This window comes from Stenella coeruleoalba (genome assembly GCF_951394435.1).
Source record: "Stenella coeruleoalba genome assembly, chromosome: 4".
NCBI lineage: Eukaryota > Metazoa > Chordata > Mammalia > Artiodactyla > Delphinidae > Stenella > Stenella coeruleoalba.
The window spans coordinates 46988680-47009223 of record NC_137149.1 but is presented as its reverse complement, the minus strand read 5'-3'; the positions used below and the strand labels follow the sequence as shown (position 1 = coordinate 47009223).

At 36.2% G+C, this 20544-nt stretch overlaps 1 protein-coding gene across 3 annotated transcripts in view; it reads right to left on the bottom strand.

Moving 5' to 3' along the window:
• Nucleotides 1-20544, bottom strand: part of SLIT2 (slit guidance ligand 2) — a 398287-nt gene that overhangs the window by 222405 nt on the left and 155338 nt on the right. The gene's annotated exons all lie outside the window — the stretch shown is intronic.

The following is a 20544-nucleotide window of genomic DNA, read 5'->3' as shown; positions in this document are numbered from 1 at the left end:
AGCAAAGTTAGATTGGATATTATTCTGGGAATTGAGAGCACGGAAAACCAAATATAAATTCTTGTAGCTGTTAGAGATTCATAGATTTGTACATCTAGAAGCCTCCTTTAGCCTAGGTAATGCACACAGGTAGAAGTCCAGCTGTCTAGATATAAAATGTTACCTTTAGTGACCCTCATATTCTTGCCCCACTCATGGCTATAGTATGTGCAGAAAATGGGCAAGAATGTGAGGGGTTAACAGAAATCCTCGTGAAAGGTTTCAGAATTTATAAGAGGAGAGAGAGATTAAATATGCTTATGTGTCTGTGTTTGTATTCACATTCTTTATAAAAATAATTTCAATAGTTTAAATTTAAAATTACAAAAAGCATTAGATACGAAAAGTTATATATACACGGTGGGAGTTCTTGTGACATTTATTGGTTTCAACAGTTGACTTATTTTCTAGATATTGTAGGAGTATTTGTTTTCTAAGGAACTGCAAGTGTTACTATATCTCACTATTTACAGATGCTTTGAAATTGCAAGTGTTTCATGACACTTATCAAGATGGAGCAACACTGAGTCTCAATGGTGCCATCTACTGGGAAGCTACTGAACTGTGAAAATAGACATAGTACCCTTGTATGCATTTAATGGAAACAGAAAGTAATCTGATATTCTTTTAATGAAGAAATGCCATGAGTTAGTATTTTTTTTTAATTTTGGGGGGCATTAATGGGTATAGTTAGTGTCCTGGGAAGTAGAAAGTTCCCACCACAGTTCTCTCACACTTGTTTCCTCCCTTTTAATTTGATGTAATTCCTGTGTGTGTATGTGTATGTGTGTGTGTGTGTGTGTGAGAGAGAGAGAGAGAAAGAGAGAGAGAGAGAGAGAGGAGAGCCAGAAACAAGAGAAAGTGACTTCTCAATTAATATTTAATTGCTAATGTTTAATAGTGAATAAATTAACAATTAAACACAAATTTCAGTATGTGACAAGTTAGAGGAGTTGTTCTTAAGGCTAATATGCAGTTACTTCTCCCAGGAATTTCACCGGTATTTAAAAAGTCTTTGATGTCTTCGTTTGTGCAACAGATAATATCAGGTTTGAGTCAGTGAAATCACCCTCAAGCTTTCACTACTGCTTGTCAAAGGATCATCTGACTCTTGTATCGAAAGGAAACTAAATATTCAATATATCCCATGGGAGATCTAATTGTTACCCTGAACCTATAACTAGACTTTTGGAATGAAAATGACACCAATATGCTGCATTATCAAATTTTCAGCAAAACGTAACAGAGAAAAATATTTTGTTACACGAATATATCCATAAGGTGGCAGATAACAAGTCTTAACTAACCATGTGTGTTTTACATACATTGTAAATTTACAACAATACATCTTGATTCCTTGTCTCAGTTTCCATCATTACTTGGAACTTTATTGGACCACTTTATCTACCATGTGTGACTTCAGAGAATTACATCTAATAACAACCCAAGGGATAAAATATGCTGCTAAGTCAGATAAAAGATGTTTAAATTGTTATTTACTTAGTTTTAATGTGTAGATTCTTCTATTCGTATATAATTCAATATTTATTGTCAAACCCTCATATGCTCAGAATATTAAGACAGAAAATGTCTCTGTCCCTCCCAGTCATATATTCTAGTGTAGAAGACAGCCAGCAAACACTTAAGATCATTTCATATAGTGAAAAGTGCTGGAAACTTAACAAGGTGAAGGATAAAGAGTTAATATGTCTAGGGCTGGAGGTTGAAGGAAGGTATGTGTTCTTTTTTTTTTTAATTTTTATTTTATTTTATTTTTTTTTGGCTGCATTGGGTCTTCATTGCTGTGTGTGGGCTTTCTCTAGCTGCGGCGAGTGGGGGCTACTCTTCATTGTGGTGCACGGGCTTCTCATTGTTGTGGCTTCTCTTGTGGAGCACGGGCTCTAGGCTCACAGGCTTCAGTAGTTGTGGCTCACGGGATCAGTAGCTGTGGCTCACGGGCTCTAGAGAGCAGGTTCAGTAGTTGTGGCGCACGGGCTTAGTTGGTCCATGGCATGTGGGATCTTCTCGGACCAGGGCTCGAACCCGGGTCCCCTCCATTGGCAGGTGGATTCTTAACCACTGTGCCACCAGGGAAGTCCATGTGTTCTTAGAACAAGTGAATCTGAGGCCACTAGAAGAGGTAGTTTTTGTGCAGGCCGAAGGGATAAGAAGGCCGCTCTGTAAAAATCTGGAGCAACAAGAGTCAAGATTGAAGGAAAAGCACATACAGTCTTGAAGTGGGAGTGAGCTGGGCAGGAAAGAAGACAGCTCTCATGTTATTAACAGAGGATGAGAGTGGTGGGAAATAAGTTAGAAGAGGAAGCGGGAGCCTAGCTCCAAAGCAGGAGGACAAAGATATAAATAGATCAACAAATAAGAACATAGTGAGTAGGTATGAAGGGAATTAGGATGAGTCCAGCAATGCAACAGGCTCTCATAAATGTCATCTTTTTTTAATCTCCACATTCACCACATGTGGTGGATATTACTATCTTGATTCCAAAGCCAAGGCAGTGAAGGACGAGATGAAGTAATTTGTTCAAGGTCTCACTGATCAGTATAAAGGAAAGCCCAGATTTGAACCCAAGGCTTCATTCTGTTTCCACTTGCTCATGTAGCTATATTCAAACTTATCACACTTGAGTGAAGAAAAGATTCTATAAAAGCTTAATGATAGGCAGGAGGAAGCTTCTGTGGCTGCAAGAACATTGAAGGCAAGTCAGATAAATTTAAGATCAGATTTAACTTGTTTAACTGAACAAAGAAAGTTTTCCAAACAAGTCTTATGTAAACCAAATGAAGAGCTGAATGGAAAACATACTGAGCGGAAATCATATTTTTCTAATTGTTTTCAGAATAATTTGCTCATTCTAAAATTTCTCAGTTGCTTTAATGCTTGTGTTCAACTCAATTAACGGGATTTATAGTCTTTTAAAACATATGCCAGAATAAGCATTATTAAAACAAATAACACTTTAATATTAATTTTAACTTTAAAAGTTAAATGGGGAAGGGAGGTGATATGATTTTTTTCTCCATTTGTAGATATTTTCAAAAAACATTTTCCTCAGTATCTAGAATCACTATGTAAGAGAAAGTATTATACACTGAATTGTGCACCCCTCCATTCATATGTTGAAGCTCTAACTCTCATTTGACTATATTTGGTGATAAGGCCTTTAAGGAAGTAACTGAAGTTAAATGAAGTCATAGGGTGTGGCCCTAATCCTATAGGACTGGTTTTTTATGAGAAGTGTCTTCCATGAGGGAGATGTCTCTCTCTCTCTCTCCCCTGCCCCCCATGGATGCATAGAGGAAAGGCTATATGAGGATACAGTGAGAAGGTGGCTGTCTGCAAGTCAAGGAGAGAGACCTTATAAGAAACCAACCGCTGCTGACATCGTTATCCTGGACTTCCAGCCTCCAGAACAGTGAGAAAGTAAGTTTGTGTTTTTTCAGCCACCCCAGTCTGTGGTATTCTGTTATGGTAGCCTTGGCAGACTAATACAGAGAAATGACAACAATACATTCAAGACTTACATTTTTAATACATAAACCATCATGTTTCTTTCTTTTTCTAATGATTTAGAAATATAAAGTGAGAACTCAGAGAACACATGCCTAAACAACAGGTCCTGGATAGAATAAAAAGTTGACTGATTTTAATACTATATCTTCATTAACTGAGTGTCTACTATGTTTCTATAATGGAAAAAAAGAATTGAATAAGTAAGACCACTGGTGACAAAGTATAATCAACTCTTCTTGAACTTAATTTCAACTATCTTTGATATATACAAATATAACAAAAGATAGTGTTGAGTAAAATGGTTAATCTCTTTGAGTTTCAGTTTGCTCATCTGTAAAATGGAAATAAAGAATCATTCTACATATGAACTACAGAGGTTCAAAATTTCCATACTTCATGGGAAGAGTGCATTGACCCTGCTCTCCACCAAGAGGTAGTGACAGCTGTAACTATTATAAAGTTAACTTGGAACTTTCAGATAAATAGGTTTAAATTGCTTTAGAGATTTTAACCTATTCTTAAAGCTTCTATAATTATATTATGTAAATTATTAAATGTGGTAATATTTGAAAAAGACTAAAGCTTAGTAAGTGATCAAAAAATGATACCTGCTACTATTATAATAGCTGAAACACTCCTAGAATCAAATACTTCTTCCAGTCAGTTGCACTTCCTAGCACTTTAAATATTTACAGACTTTTCATGTGCTCAAATGAGATATCTCGTTCTCTCACAGCATACTTGTAGACATTCCTTCCCTGAAAGTATCCAAACTTTATTTTATATTTATTATCATAATTACACAAAATATGAGAATACTTAAATAGAATGTTACGTCTCATCTAGGTCATCAAGAAGAGATTCTTCAGATGCCATAAATATGTTAGCTGTTCAAAGACAAAAACATCAAGTCAAAATTAATCAGTCTCTGCAACCTGTGGAATACCACTAATGTACTAAAATCTGCATTAAGGGATTACAATAGGTAGAGGAGAGAAAAAGAGGGGGCAGAAAGAATATTTAAAGAAATAATGGCTGATAATTCCAAAATTTTATGAAAACATGATACACACACAAGAAGCTCCAACAAACTCCAAGTGAGATTAAATCAAAGAGGTCCAAAATACATGGGAAAAAAATAGACAAAATTGAAGGGAGAAAGACAATTCATAAATAATAGTTGAAGACTTCAATACCTAATTTTCAATTATGGATAGAAAACTTAAACAGAAGATCAGTAAAGAAATAAAGACTCAACAACACTATAAACTGACTAGATATTACAGACATGTATGGAATATTCCACCTAGCTATATAGTAGAGTACACATTCATTTTATATGCACCTGGAACATTCTCCAGGATAGACTATATGTTACTCCTTAAAACACGTCTCAGTACATTTAAAAGCATTGAAATCATATATAAGTATGTTCTCTTACCGAAAAAGAATGAGATTAGAAATCAATAACAAAAGAAAATTTGGGAAATTCCCAATTATGTGTTAATTAAACAACATACTCCTAAATAGCAATGGCTCAAAGGAAAAATACTAAGGGGAATTACAAAATATTTTAGGGTGAATGGAAATGAAATAACAACACAGTAAAGAAAACTTATTTGATGCAACTAAAGCAGCACTTAGAAGGAAATAAATAAATGAGAAAAATATCCCATGTTCACGGATTGGAAGATACTCTCCAAATTGACCTATAGTTTCAAAACAATTGCTATTGAAATACTAGCTGGATTTTTTTGTTTGTTTGTTTGTTTTGCAGCAATCGATAACTGCTACTAAAACTCATACATAAATTCAAGGGACGCAGAATTATAAAAAAAAAATCTGGAAAATAAAGAACAAAATTGGAGGACTCACACTTCCCAATTTCAAAACTTACTACCAAACTACAGTAATCACTGTGTGTTATCGACATAGGCATAGACATAGATCAGAGGAGCATAAATAATTGTATAGAAATAAGCCCTTACATTCATTGTCAATTGGTTTTCAACAAGCTCTCAAGACAATTGAAAACTATAGTCTTTTCAACCAATGTTGCCAGGACAACTGAATATCCACATACAAGAGAATGAAACTGCACCTCTACCTCACACCATATACATAAAAAAAATTAGCTCAAATGAAGTCAGACCTGAATGTAAGACCTAAAACTAAAGAAATCCTAGAATAAAAGACAGAAGTAAATCTTTGTGACCTTGCATTAGGCAGTGTGCTTTAGATATGACACCAAAAGCACAATTGACAAAAGCTAAACAAACTGGACTTCAACAGTATTAAAAATGTGTCATGCTTCAAAAGACACCTTCAAAAATGTGAAAAGGCAACTTATGGAATGGGAGAACATATTTGCTAATCAAATATCTAATAAGGAGCTTGTAGCAAGAGTATATAAAGAACTCTTACAACTCAGCAATTAAAAGACAAATAACCCAATTTAAAAGCTAAACATAGAGTTACCATATGACCCAGCAATTTCACTCTTGAGTATACAACCAAGAGAATTGAAAACATATCTCCACATAAAATTTGTTCATAAATCTTCATAGCAAGGTTATTAAAAAATAGCTAAAAACTGGAAACAACTCAAATGTCCATTAACTAAAAAATAAATAAAATGTGGTAAGTCCATATAATGGAATATTATTTGGACACAAAAAGAAATAAGTACTGATACATGCTACAACATGGTTAAACATTGAACATCATGCTCAGTGAAAGAAGGCAGACACAAAAGGCCACACTTTGTATGATTCCATTTATATGAAATGTCCAGAACACGCAAATTCATATGCAGAAAGTAGATTAGCAGTTGCTAGGGGCAAACACAACTAAGGTTAGGGAAGCAAGAATGGGGAGTGAGTGGTAATGGGTCCAAGGTTTCTTTTTGGGGTGATAAAACTGTTCTAAAGTTAGACAGTGGTGATGACTGCACAACTCTAAGAATAAACCAAAAAACACTGAATTGTATGCATTAAAAGCATGAATTTTACATTATGTGAATTGTCTCTAAAAAAGCATTTATTTAAAAAAAAAATCATTTGTAATAAAGCAACTTACCAGATCTCGTCTGTGAAATAAAATGATTCTTGCAAGCCAAAAAGTATTTGTTTATTTACTCTTATAGTTTACAGCATAAATGTAAAAGATTTCATCATAGCATGGGAAAAAATTAATTTGGATTTTCTTTCATATTAAGTTAATAGCTCTGATACAAGCTGAGGCTAATAATAACAATAATATGCAGGGAAATACTGTTAAAATTTTTTCTCTATATAAAATGATTAATTTATATTAAATTACATCTAATGGGCTAAGAGCATAAATTAATCCTATATTAATTGTGTTTTATTCAGCTGTAGAAAAAATCTAACGTACAATAGAAGACTCAAAGTGAGTAAATTTGTTTTGCATAAACTTTTTTAAACATAAAATGTGCATTTATTAATTTTTATTAACCAAGGAATCTAAGTTGAATAATGATCACCTTTGAAGAGTTAAATATAAATGAATATATATGCATATATAAATACATACGTGTGTGTATACAAATATTTTACCATGAGAAAAATAATTGAACCTGAGTCAAAATAACTCTGAAAATATTATCTTCCCAAGCTCACATCCAAAATAATATAAAATGAGAGATCATTAATGACAGCTTTTCATAACTCTCATTTTGAAGTAGGGTAGCTCTGCCCTCTCAGGCTCTCCTCTTTGGCTCTGCCCTACCTTCCCAACTTTCTTGCACAAATTTACAAGTCCACATATTAAAGAACTTTCTAATTCTTTGTCTCAACACTATATGCAAAAACCAAACAGCTTAAAACACAGTGGCTCAAACAACCCTACAGTGGCTCAAACAACTCTACAGTGGCTCAAACAACCCTACATTGGCATTTTCCCATCTTTGTCCTTTCGCCTGAAAGGACCTACCATGTGCCAGATGCTTTGAAGTCAGGTGTCGTGTAAAGGCCATGGTTTTTGGAGTAAGATCCATCTGGGTTCATATGCAAGACCTACCACAAACTAATAGGTAAATGACCTAAAATAATTTATTCTACCATGCTGCACTTAAGTTTCTTGGACTATAAAATGGGTATAAGCATTCTTACTTCCTGGTAAGACGCTGAGATGATGTAATGCACCAAGATTCTAGAGAATCAAACCCATGGGATCCTAAGAATTATATACAAACATGTATGAGCACAGGTGCATTTGAAAGGTGGGAATGGAAGAGGGTCAACACATTTCATCTGATTTTTCCAATGCGACACAGACCAAATTTAAGAAGCCCCAGGAGCTCAAAGTTTAAAAGTGGATAATATTCTTTCTTCATTAGGTATTGTGTAGGACACAAAAGACTATATAAGAAAACTGTCACTTAGAACAATGCCATGAGCTACAGTGACACAAGCTGTTTCTTCCCCATGTTTCTGTGGTTCTACCAGGCAGATTGCATCACCATGTCCCCTAGGCTTCTCAGACTAAGGCTCACTTACTATTGACTCAAGGAGTATAAATTAAGTTCCAGAGTCAGAAGCTGGGTTTCCACACTGAATGAAATAGGAATGGCCTTGCTCCTAAAGGAATTTATAATCTGGTAGGAGTAGAAAGATGGTAAAAGTCAAGTGCAATATCATGAACAAAAGGGAGGTTGGCTGAGCACAGAGCAGGGTCAGCAAACTGAAATTTTACCCTGTAGGGGAAAAGGGAATCAGGGTCAGCTTTGGGGCAAAGTGATGCTTAAGCTACGATATGAGCATAAATAGTAGAGAAGGGAGCTGGTCTCACACATTCTGCCCTAGAATAAAAAACTGGATGTGTAAAAGTCCTGAAGTTCAAACAGAGGAAGTAATACAAAATTGAGGCCTGAAAAGGGTTTCTGTCATGCATGAGCTTGGAGTTGGAGATTACATTCTCCTGGTGGATTTACTCTATTTTTGTATATTTCTTTTTATTACATTATAGTGTAGTAACTTGTTTCTATCCAACTTATTTCTCCTATAATTTGTCTGTGAGCCCCTTGAGCTAGGTGCCATGTCATATGAATACTGCATCCCAAGCTAATCACTGAGATTGAAAAGCTGTTTAACAAGCCTTTGTTGAACAAATGAGTTTTAAAAAAAACGCTAACATCACAGACTGTTTTGATGCAGGTGGAGATAAGGAACAATTGCTGATCACCACCATTCTCAGATTTCCTCTGTTTTTCTTTATTTGTAGCCCCATCTCAGCATCTGTCTGAAAAGACTTGTCCATCATAAGCACTGCCAATCAAAGTGCTTTGTTTTGCTTTTGCTTCTGACCACAGAACAGGCCTTTCACAGTGCAGTAGATGTAATCTTTGGTGTTTGGCTCTTCTCCACTATGCTAATTTTCCATTAGATATGGAGGAGCTTGAACTTTGCAAAGAAATATTTAGTTTTTCCCAGCTATGTCCAGATACAGAACTCAGTCAAAAGCTTGAGGATAAGGGGCACCTCATATTCTGCTGAAATCATGCTCATTGAGCTTTGCTCAAATAAGGTGGACAAACAGAAGTTTCACGTGACATCACTTGGCCTTCTGAAGATACTTTCATGCTTCTGCCAACTGAGAGTCCTAATGTTTTGCTGGCTTGTTTGGGACTAAGCTGTTGAGACCGTGAAGTCAAGTTCTCCACTACTGCCTGCCAACTAGGAATGCTGAATTAGAATAGTTGAGGGGATGGCAGGGCCAGTGAAAGGGTAGACATTATTTGGTTAAAACTGAAAAGAAATAACAAGAGGCAGACATTTCTAGATAGTTTTTAGTCCAGTTTTGTTATTCACAACTTGAAAAACATATTTTGACCCAGATTACACTACTGGTGATTTTGTTACCATATTTAAGTATGTATGTCCATTGATTTTTTTCCATACCGGTCCCTTCATTTGTTTTCCCTAAAGGCAAAACTCTAACCTAAAATAACTATTAAAGGGAAGAGCAGGCACTGGGGAATTAAATTTCAGTATCTGGAAGACAGTCTAACAGTCTGTGCTTAAAAATCCTTTCTCATCACAAAACAAGCTGCTAGCATTTTTGTAATACGTTGCATCCCTTTGAAAATCTCAGGGCAGCAATGCTATATGTTTAGAGACAGTGGCATCCTGGGAATATGAGCAGTGCACATGTGGACCAAAGTTAGACCGCACAAAAGTCTGACTTTAAAAGTAATAAGATTTGGCTGATTTGAAAGGAGAGGAGATGTTCCTAGTGTAATTATCAATGTAGCCTTTTTGTAATAAGTTGCTTACAGATTCAGTGTTGAATTTTTTAGCAGTATAACATATATAACTAAAAGTGCACAAGTCCTAAGAACACAGCTTGATGAAGTTTAACAAAATAAACACATCCATGTAAGAACAGCAAGGAAACAAAACACTACCAGTAAATCCCTTCCCCATGACTCAGAATTCTCATTTAGTTCCCTAAAGGAAAGCACAATTCTGATTCTTACTATAGCAGATTAGTTTTGTCTATTTTTAGACTTATTTATAAATAAGATTTATGGACAAGAAATCATGCAGTCTGGACCTTATTCACCTGGCATTTTTTTCTCAACATTATGTTTGTAAGAGTCTATGTTGTTGTATGTAGCCATAGTTTATTTTCATCGCATACTGTATTCATACCCAAAGTTTGAATATTCTCCAATTTATTTTTTATGTCCCATTGTTGATGAAAATTTAGGTTGTTTCCACTGGAGGTTTTAATAATACTGCTGTTATGAATATTCTGGGACACACCTTTTAAAGCACAAATCTACATATTTCTGTTGAGCATCTACCTAGAAATGGAATCGTTAGACCATAAGGATTGAGTAAGTAATTATTGTACCATAAGGAATGAGTAAGTTCAGTTTTAGAGGATATTACAAAACAGTTTTCTAAACAGGTTATGCCAATTTACACCCCAAATGGCAATTTTTGAGAGTTTCAGAAGGTCTACAGTCCTTGTCAGCCCTCGGTGTTATCAGTTTTTGGGTTTTTGTTTCTAATGGTTATATTAATGGGTAAGTAATGGTGTCTTACTGTGGCTTTAATTAGCATTGTCCTAAAAAATAATGATGTTGAACATCTTTTAATGTGTTTATTGTCCATTTGCATATTCTCATTTTGAAGCGCCTGTCCAAGACTTTTGTCCCCCTTTCTTTTTTTAAATTTTTATTTTCTATTGAAGTATAGTTGATTAACAATGTTGCATTAGTTTCAGGTGTACAGCAAAGTGATTCAGTTATACATATACATGTATATATCCTTTTTCCCATTTAGGTTATTAAAGAATTTTGAGCAGAGGTCCCTGTGCTATACAGTAGGTCCTTGTTGGTTATCTATTTAAAATATAGCAGTGTGTACGTGTCAATCCCAGGCTCTCAATCTATCCCTCCCTCCACCCTTCCCCCCTGGTAACCATAAAGTCGTTCTCTAAGTCTGTGAGTCTGTTTCTGTTTTGTAAGTAAGTTCACTTGTATTATTATTTTTTTTTTAGATTCTGCATATAAGCGATAATAATACGATATTTGTCTCTCTTTCATTTGTTTTCTTGGGCTATCTGCTCTTTCTTATTGATTTATAGAAGTTTAAAATATAATTATAATTTGTATAAGAATCCTTTTGTGGTTACATTTACATATATTACAAATACTCCTCTATTCTTATTTATGAAGTGGTGTCTCTGATAAAAGTTTTTAAAATTTTAATAGAGTTCAAATTCTCATTCTTTTCATTTAAGGTTTGTGCTTTATGTGTCTCATTTTTTAAAAATGTGCCTAACCAAAGATTTTGAGAATATTCTATGACATTTTCAAGAAATATTATTGTTGGGCATTTCCTATTTCAATCTTCAATCTACCTGAAATTAATGTTTGTGTATATCTGAGATAAGATGCAGTTGTTTTTCTTAGTAAATCCAGTTAACCTAGGACTATTTATTGAAAAGACTCATTTCCTTACGGAAAGTGAAGAAAGACTACACTATCACACAAGGGCTGAGTCAATCCAGAAGCGACACACATCACATGCTATTGTCCAGATCTAGTCACATGGCCCAACTAGCTGCAAGAGCACCAAGAACAGAAAATGAAATATCTGAATATTATTGTTGTTGTAATATTTGCCAAGATAATCACTCTTCTATCATATGAAAACATACTTTCTGAATTATTTTACTACTCATGCACTGGAGAGAGTAAACAATAACACATTCCTTTATAACAGAGAGCCCAAATGGAGACCAATTTTTAAGAATCAACAAAAGGCAGGAATTAACTTGCTAAATTGTTGTTTTCCAAATGGAAATCACATGGAAAGTTTGATTACGGCCACCACGTATTACTTAGTACATCAATACCATCTTCCATTTGTGCTGAATTTAGTAACGGTAGTCTCAATGTTTTCTTGTTGATAATCACAGATTAACTAAAAAGGAGTGAAGAAAGCCCAAACAGACAGATAGACAAGTACAATGAAAATAATATGTCAGGCATGCTGCTTTGCATTCCCATACATGGGAACAATCATGGGGGAGAAAAACCCTCCAACACTACCATAAATTACTGTGATTGCAAAATAAAAGTACATACATCATTAACAATGATGTCTCTATCTTACTCATATTTCTTAGCATAGTACAAAATAACATAATGAAAATTTTATATTTTCACCTTTTTCCTAGACCAGAAATTTCTGAGAGTTCTAAAAAATGATTAAGATGATTCCCTTACTTCAGCAGTTCCCCATAAATCTGTTTCAAAGGGAAGCAGAACATTCTTAGTAGTGGAAGGAAACTTCCTTATTTTCTTAAACTCCTAGGACACAGACTTGGAGTAATAATACTTTATTTAGAGCAATGATACTGTATTACTTTATTAGTAATAAAGTAATAATTACTTTATTACTTTATTAGTAATAATTACTTTATTACTAAGTACTTGAATTTACACGTATATATGTATGTGTGTATAATATATATATACTACCTATTACATATATCTTATGTATATAAAATAATAGTATATGTACAAATATATATAATTCGATTTATCATGTGTTACAACTATCTACACAAGTAGATTAATTACACCTTCCTTAGGAGTAGAACAATGACTTAGTTATTTTTGTTTCGTTTTTGAATATTCATCATATCTGGCAAAGAACATGAGGAACTCAGTCCATGAAGTGACTCCCCCAGTCCCCTCCCCTTACCTGTTCAATTCAGACATCAGGGAACCGTATACAAATAAGCTCTTCTTCTTAAGGGTTATAAGGCATATTTTTAAAAAATCTTTGCAAGTTTTTCACAGTATTTTATTAAGATGAATTTTTAAATTCTATTTCTAGTCATCCAGACTCATAGAATGTTACAAATTAATGTTCAAAATTTTGAGAGACTATATATATATAGTAATGGCTTAGGGATAATAAGGATCTATTATCTAAATATAGATTTTAAGTTCTTCTGAGCCTCTCCCACATTTGGCTGTAATTTTATAACTACAGAGAAATGTGCTGTTTTGTTTAAAAGTATAGGGCAGAGACGGATTTATAATGATTCTAAGTTTTATGGACAACACTTCCTCTTGTCCATTCACTCATTAAAGAATGCATTTATGAATTCTTTATTGCACACATGACTGGCACCAGGTTTGTGCTGGATTATCAAGAAATATATAAAATAACTGCTAACACCCACTGAGCAATTCTTATGTGGTAGGCAGTCTGCCAAGAGCTCTTCGAAGAGCTTGCCTTGTATTAACTCTCACTATCCCTATTAAGTTAACCTTATGCGATTCAGGGAATTCAGTTATTTGCCCAGGGTCACAAAGCTAGTGAGCGACAGAGCAGTGACCGGGATCAAGGCTGTCTTGTTCTAGAGCCAGAGTATCTCTAATCATCACATTATTCTGCCTCTACTCTCAGGATAAGCAGTTATTAAACTGGTGTTCTAGAAAACATCTGAGGTTTTAATTTAGAGGATATTTAAATCACATCTTAGGAAATTTCCTTATTACACTTAAGAGTTTGATAAGGTACAGTAGAAACTAGTCCTCAATTCTAAAAGAAAAAGATGTAAAATATATTATCTGACTTTGTTCATCATGATGTTTAGGTCTCATAAACTCTGTTTTTGCCTGAGAGTGGATACAGCATTAAATAATGATGCAACTGACAAATTGTGAAGGTTTTAAAACTTAAGGATACACTGTTCAAGCCCACATTTGGACACTGTTATGGACCAACAATATTTATTGGAGAAAAATTAAAGTTTGTGTGGTCCAAAGAATAAATCTTCTAAACTTCACAACTGTGTTTTTTTTTTTTTTTTAAAGAACATCATTGACTTGTCTTCAACTTCTGCATTGGATGACTAACACTTACCAAAATGGCAAACAGCTCTAGCACTGCAAATTAAAATTTCACATAAGCTTTGTACCTGCAAAACACCCTGACTTTGAGAAGGCTCTGTGAATCAAATGCTTTGCTAACAGCACCTATCTGTATCAAAACCACAGCACTCTCTTACCTAATAAAGTCCTTCTTTCTTTGCTAATTAAGACAGTACCAAAGAAATAAATAGATACATAAAGTTACTTATTCAGTCAAGAGTACTGAATGTTCCCAGTAGGCAGTCTTTTCACAATTCAATTTCCCCAGTGGGACTAGAAGAGGAAATGAAACAACAAATTGTACTCCTGATGAACTAAGCAGAAGCCGCTATTCTAAAGGGAGTCCTGCTAGGCCAATTAGCTCATCATGTTAACAGAGGAGCAATCCAGAAACCAATGCCTCAACAGCAAAGGTTCAAAAACGCAAAGCTCAATGGCCTCTTGGAACACTGTCTCCAGTGGACACTCCTGGGAATTGTTGAGTGGTTTGCCAATGCTATTTTAATATATGATACAAAGCAAAGATTCATGTTAAGTCAAAATAGGAGCATTATTGCATCATTGCATATCTACATTAATATACTTAACCATTTATACATATTTTTCATTAAGTGGCACTTACTTGTATTTCCTGAGTCAACTTAAGCAAAAATGGCACAGAATAGCAATATTTTAAATTACTGTGGTTTCCCCAGTTTTCCAGGTGTATATTGTTTAACTCCCAAAGATAAAATATAGCTAGCCTTCAATTTAACAAGTTCACCTATCTAAAAAATGTATATGTGTACAAAAACATATTTTAGAATTAAATGGAATTTAGTGTGAACAATTATTAAATACATTATTATAATTAAAATAACATAGATACATCTCTTAAGAAATTTGGGAATTTTATATGAATGGTTTTGTAATATCAATATCATCTTACATTTATAGACTACAGCTTACAGAGTACTTCTACTTGTATTACCTTTTTCAGTATCTCAATATTTTGTTGTTTTAAAACTAAAAAAAGGACCTCTAAGTCAAATCCTTCACCACTTTATGTTCTCTTACAATTTTTCCACATTTAAATCTTTATTTAAAAAACATACTAACATCTTTTCATGCAGGCGTTTAATTTTTTTTTATCAAGACTGTGAAAATGGATCAGTGCTACTGTCCTTATTTTACCTAAAGGAACTGAGGAACTGTGATGAGAAATGGTATTTATTGACGATCGGCAAAGCCTGAGTAAACCTTCAACCTCTCAGTTCCAGAATCCTAATTGCACTTGAGGTATATTAACCCAGTAATGGATAAACCAGCATGTGCTGAATGGATGCTCAAGATGAAGTGTGTAGAGTAGAAAGTATGGAAGTATGAGGGGAAAGTAATCAGGTGGGAAATGAATTTGCTAAAACTAACAACCACATTATTAATTGTAAACAGTTTTTTCCTCAGTATAACAATAATGCTAACTTACTTTTATTTCTTTATTAGATATGTAGTACATACTCAGTGTATAAACTGAATACCAATAACTAAAAACGTACTATATAACAACAATAAAAACCAATGAATAAATATGAAATATTTCAGTATGAGTTTTTAAATGAGAAACAGAATTAGTATTGTTTTCATATCTTTGGTCTTTATTTTATTTATTTATTTATTTATTTTTTGCGGTACGCGGGCCTCTCACTGTTGTGGCCTCTCCTGTTGTGGAGCACAGGCTCTGGACGCACAGGCTTAGCGGTCATGGCTCACGGGCCCAGCCGCTCTGCAGCACGTGGGATCTTCCCAGACCAGGGCACGAACCCGCATCCCCTGCATTGGCAAGCGGACTCTCAACCACTGCGCCACCAGGGAAGCCCCATACCTTTGCTCTTATTCCAACTAACAAATATAGCTAGTTATATTGTGATACATTACATATACAACAAATAATTCAAGTTTTACACAGATAATTTAACTCTAGTTTTCACTTCTGACTTAAGCAATAACTGTTACTCAGTTTTCTTAGGTGCAGTGCAAACAACTTGGTAATAGTGTTGGGGGCAGATTTAAGCCTTGGGAGCCTTATGAGTCTCTGATTTGAATTTTAGGTTCCACATCTTCCCAGCCATGTGAGTCTAAGCATTTTATTTATTTATGGTACCCGTCCTTCAAGGCCCATCTTCCTGTTTCTCCCTTTTATCCTCTCAGTTACCTCCAGGAGCTCTGCTGTTTCTCTGTCGTTCAGGGCCCAGTGTTCCCCAGCTCCCCACTTCTCCCTCTTTCCCTCCAGAGTAAAAATGAGGTACATACTCTAAGATCACCAATCAAATGAGAAAAGAGTAAAACATTATAAAATAAAAAACTTTTTAAGTTAAAGTAAATCTAAGCACATTCTGGACAGAGAGATACACATGTAACCGAGCAAGAAGTCATGTGCCCGTGGCGCAGAAAGCCAAACTCTGACAGCAGGCATTTGCGGCAAAGTAAGGATTTATTTGCAGGGCATCAAGCAAAGGAGTGGGAGACAAGTCTCAGATACACTTCATCTTGGTCTTTGAGTTAGGAATGTTTTAAGGGGGAAGAACAAAGGAACTAGAATTAATCATTGCCTCGTGACATTTCTTAATCATGGTTTCAGGAATCAGGATGTCTCCTTTTTATAATTCTCTGTCCAGGTAGTCCATGGCTTGGGGATCTGTGGGCTCATCTTGCCCTGGAGAAACACCTGAGTTTGTAAGTTAATGATGATGTAGTACAATGTAATGATGATGTAGCAATTTTAATACATTGATGATGTAATCAAGAATAGCCGACTCTGGTTGATAAGTGTTCAGTTAGCATAGGATTGAGGCCAGAGGGGACAAGAAAGGGATTGAGGTCAGAGGAGACAAGCAAGGGAATAAAGTTTTGGATAGAGAGATTAATCATAAACTCAGTAAGGGAACTCGGTTTTAGGGGAACTTGGTTTCACACATAAACAAACACATAAATAAATGACGTGTGACAGACCTGGGAGCAAGTGTGACCTTCCCGGGGAACAGGCCAGAAGTTAGAAATAGGGGTAGGACAGGCCCAGCAGAACCTGGACAGTGGGGAGTCGGGGGAGACTGTGCCCTGGAGGGCCCCTGCACTTGAGCTAATGGCAGGTTATAAGACCGACTTCATACCCATTCAACTGAGCAAGTGCAGGCCATGCAACAGGCACCAGGCCCTAGCGGGCCACATAGCTTCCAGTAATGGACCTGTGACTCCTTGGTCCTCATGCCAGAGAAACCCACATCCTCACCGAGGTCCAGGCCCAACACAGAGGTAGACTGGAAGTCCCCCTCCACTGGAAAAGAAAGATCCACGTCCAATCTCAGAATATCCTGTTGGCTCTACCCTCAAAATATATCCAGAACAACACCACTTCTCACCATCTTCACTGCTGTCACTCTGACTCAGTTCACCATCATCTCTTGCCTGGATTTTTGCAGTAGCCTCCAGTGGTAGTCAGAATATTGGCCCTCCAAAGATGTCCACATTCTATAGAATGTCACCTTAAGTGGCAAAATGGGCTTTGCAAATGAATTAAATTAAGAATCTTGAGATGGGGAGATTATCCTGGTGGGCCCAATGTAATCACAAGAAGAAAGCAGGAGAGTCAAAGTCAGAGAGAGACTGGAAGATGCTACCGTTCTGGCTTTGAAGCCAGAAAGGGGCCACAAGCCAAGGAATGCAGGTGGCTTCTAGAAACTGGAAAAGGCGTGGGAATGGATTCTCCCCAAGAGCCTCCAAAAGGAGCATACCCTGCCAACAACTTGATCTCAGTCCATTGAGAACCATACCAGACCCCTGACCTCCAACACTGAAAGGTAATAAACTTGTGTTGTTTTAATACAAAAAAAAAAAACCCAAAACTAATCACCTTCTAAAATAACATTAAGAGCCCACTGGTAACTTAATAATTCATTTTTAAAAACTAATATTTATTAAATATGATACTTTAGGTATTGGATGAGTGTTTTACATGCATTAACTTGTTCGGTCTTCATTACCAACCTGTGAGATGGGTATTATTAGTGTTCCACTTTTAGATGAAAAATCGGGAGCTTAAATAACCTGGTCAAAGACCCACAGTTAGAGATCAAATGCAGACAACAAAACTCCATTCATAACCTCTCCATTATACCAGATGGGAGAACAAAGTTTAGGCTTGAGGCTAAAAGGGATCTTTTGCCTTCCACTCTAATCTAGATCTTGGAACAGCACCCCCAGGTACGCCTGCAGAGATATCACAGAGCTGGCTGTGAAGGGAACCCACACCTCCAGCTGCATGGATGAGGGCGCAGGTCTGCTGGATGGAATGGGTTAGAGTCAGCAGGCAGAGAGAAGGTCTTCCTAGCTGACGTGCTTTCCCCTTCAGCTCTGCCCTTCCCCCAGAAACATGATGTGTGAGAGCGTTCACCCAACAGGAGGGCAAGCAAATGGAGGAGAAAGCCAGAAAGCGGGCGGTCACAAAGGAATCAGCCAGATTGGCTCTGGCTTTTGAGGTACAAAGTTCTGGCTTGCCAGCAAAACTTGTTCCAACAAATGTCTAGCTCTGACCACCACGATTAACTAGAGTTCTTCCCAAGAATTGGATGGAGAGACGATGTTCTTTCAACACAGTGTCTTTGTGGTGATAGAGGCATGATGAGAAGGGAGAATCCTTCATCCGTTACCAACCACTCTGTCTACTTTCTTCCTTTTTTTCAGGCATTTCTGACTTCAATTCCATCCTTATTCAGAAGATGGATAATGGATGAAGTTAAGGATGACAAAGATGAAGCCCATCCAGCTTGGATTCAGTGGTTCATCTTTGCAGCCATATCCTCACCAATAACCTAAGCTCACTTGTGTTTTGGGGCTTTTATTGCACCTGCCCTAAAATCCCCAACCCTGAATGGATCCAACTGCCCATCTTCTCTGTACATGCATCTTAGTTGCTGAGTGCTCATGGAACAATCTCAGAGTTGGCTAACATCCATATAAAATATATGGTCACCACCTTTGAGAAGAATTTACCAGCACATGGCAATCCACGTGTTTGGTCAGCTCTCATTCTCTCATGCTCCTGTTCTGAAAATCTCAACTGTTCTCCAATCCCTGGTCCCCACTCTACTGGCCTTCCTCACACTTTATGGAAGCTACTGCCTTCTATTCACCAAGGAAATGGAGAGGTGTTAAACAGAAACTCCCTTGATGTCCAACATCTGAATGTATGAACCAACCTGCTTCTGCATGGCACCTTTTCCTTTCCTTCTGTGTTCTGCATCCCTCTTACCTTCCCAGGACCCTGGAGATGTCTATTACAAACTTTCTTCCCCATCTTTAGTCATTCTCTCCATACTGACTCCTGCCCTAAGTGGGCTAATCTTACTTCCCTTCCTACAACAAAAACAAAAACAAATAAATGCTCTCTCAATTCCATTTCCTCTTCTGGACAATCACATTTGCTCTTTTTTTCCAAACTCAAATATCCAACAAGACATTTACCCTTTATTTCCTCACTTCCTGCTTATTCTAATATTTCTTCCACTCTCACTACTGTACCTAATGTGTTCTCACTACAATTGTTTTGGCCTCAATATCCACTTTACTAAACCTAATGAAACACTCTTAGCTCTCATTTTATTTAACCTAACATTATTCTACCCTGTGGGCCCATTCCCTCCTTTTTCAAAACTCTCTTTCCTAGATATCTAATGTACCACATTCCCATTTTTTTCTCTAGCTGCCTTTCATAAGTAGTTCCTCCTTCTTTAACTGATCATTAAATGCTGGCTTTTTTTCAGGCTCTAGTTGCTCCAAGGTGCTCCTCTTTGTTATTCTATATTCTTTCCTCCATTATTACATGATTTACTTCCATAGCTTCAATTTCCATCTCTATGTCTATGACTTGTAGATTTATATTGCAATTGAGAGCTTTCTTCTACACTCCAGACCATATACTCATCTCAACATTGCATTTGCTCCACAGTAGTCCAGACCTAATTCGAAAAGAAAAAAATACTACTTTAATGCTAAACTTATAAACTTCCCCATATCCAAACCTGTACCTCGTCCTATATTCCACACCTCATACACTCAAACCAGAAATATGGGAACCATAGTACACTCATCTCTTTTCCTATCCATCAACTGCCAAGTTTTACAAATTGTCTCTTCTAAAGATTCTAAAATTATCCACTTTTCTTCATTCCAAGAGCCATCCTTCCAGGCCGAGATGCAATAATCTCTCTCCTGCATTACTAAATTGCCTCCTATCTGCTCTCTCCACACCTTCCATTCAATTAATCTTCCCATAGTAGTCAGAGTCATCATCAAAATAAGATTTATAGGATTTATAGGTATGCTTATTAAATCAAATGCATACAGTTCAAAGGTACAGAACATTAAAGTGAACCCCTTCATTAAAGATATAACCTTAGTAATTTCACGTTCATGCTAGTAAGGAAACAAAAACACAAACAAAAAGACTTAGGGTCCATCAAGTCACTATCTTTTTTCTTTTTTTCTAGGTCCCAGGCTTCTTTATTTAAGAACAAAG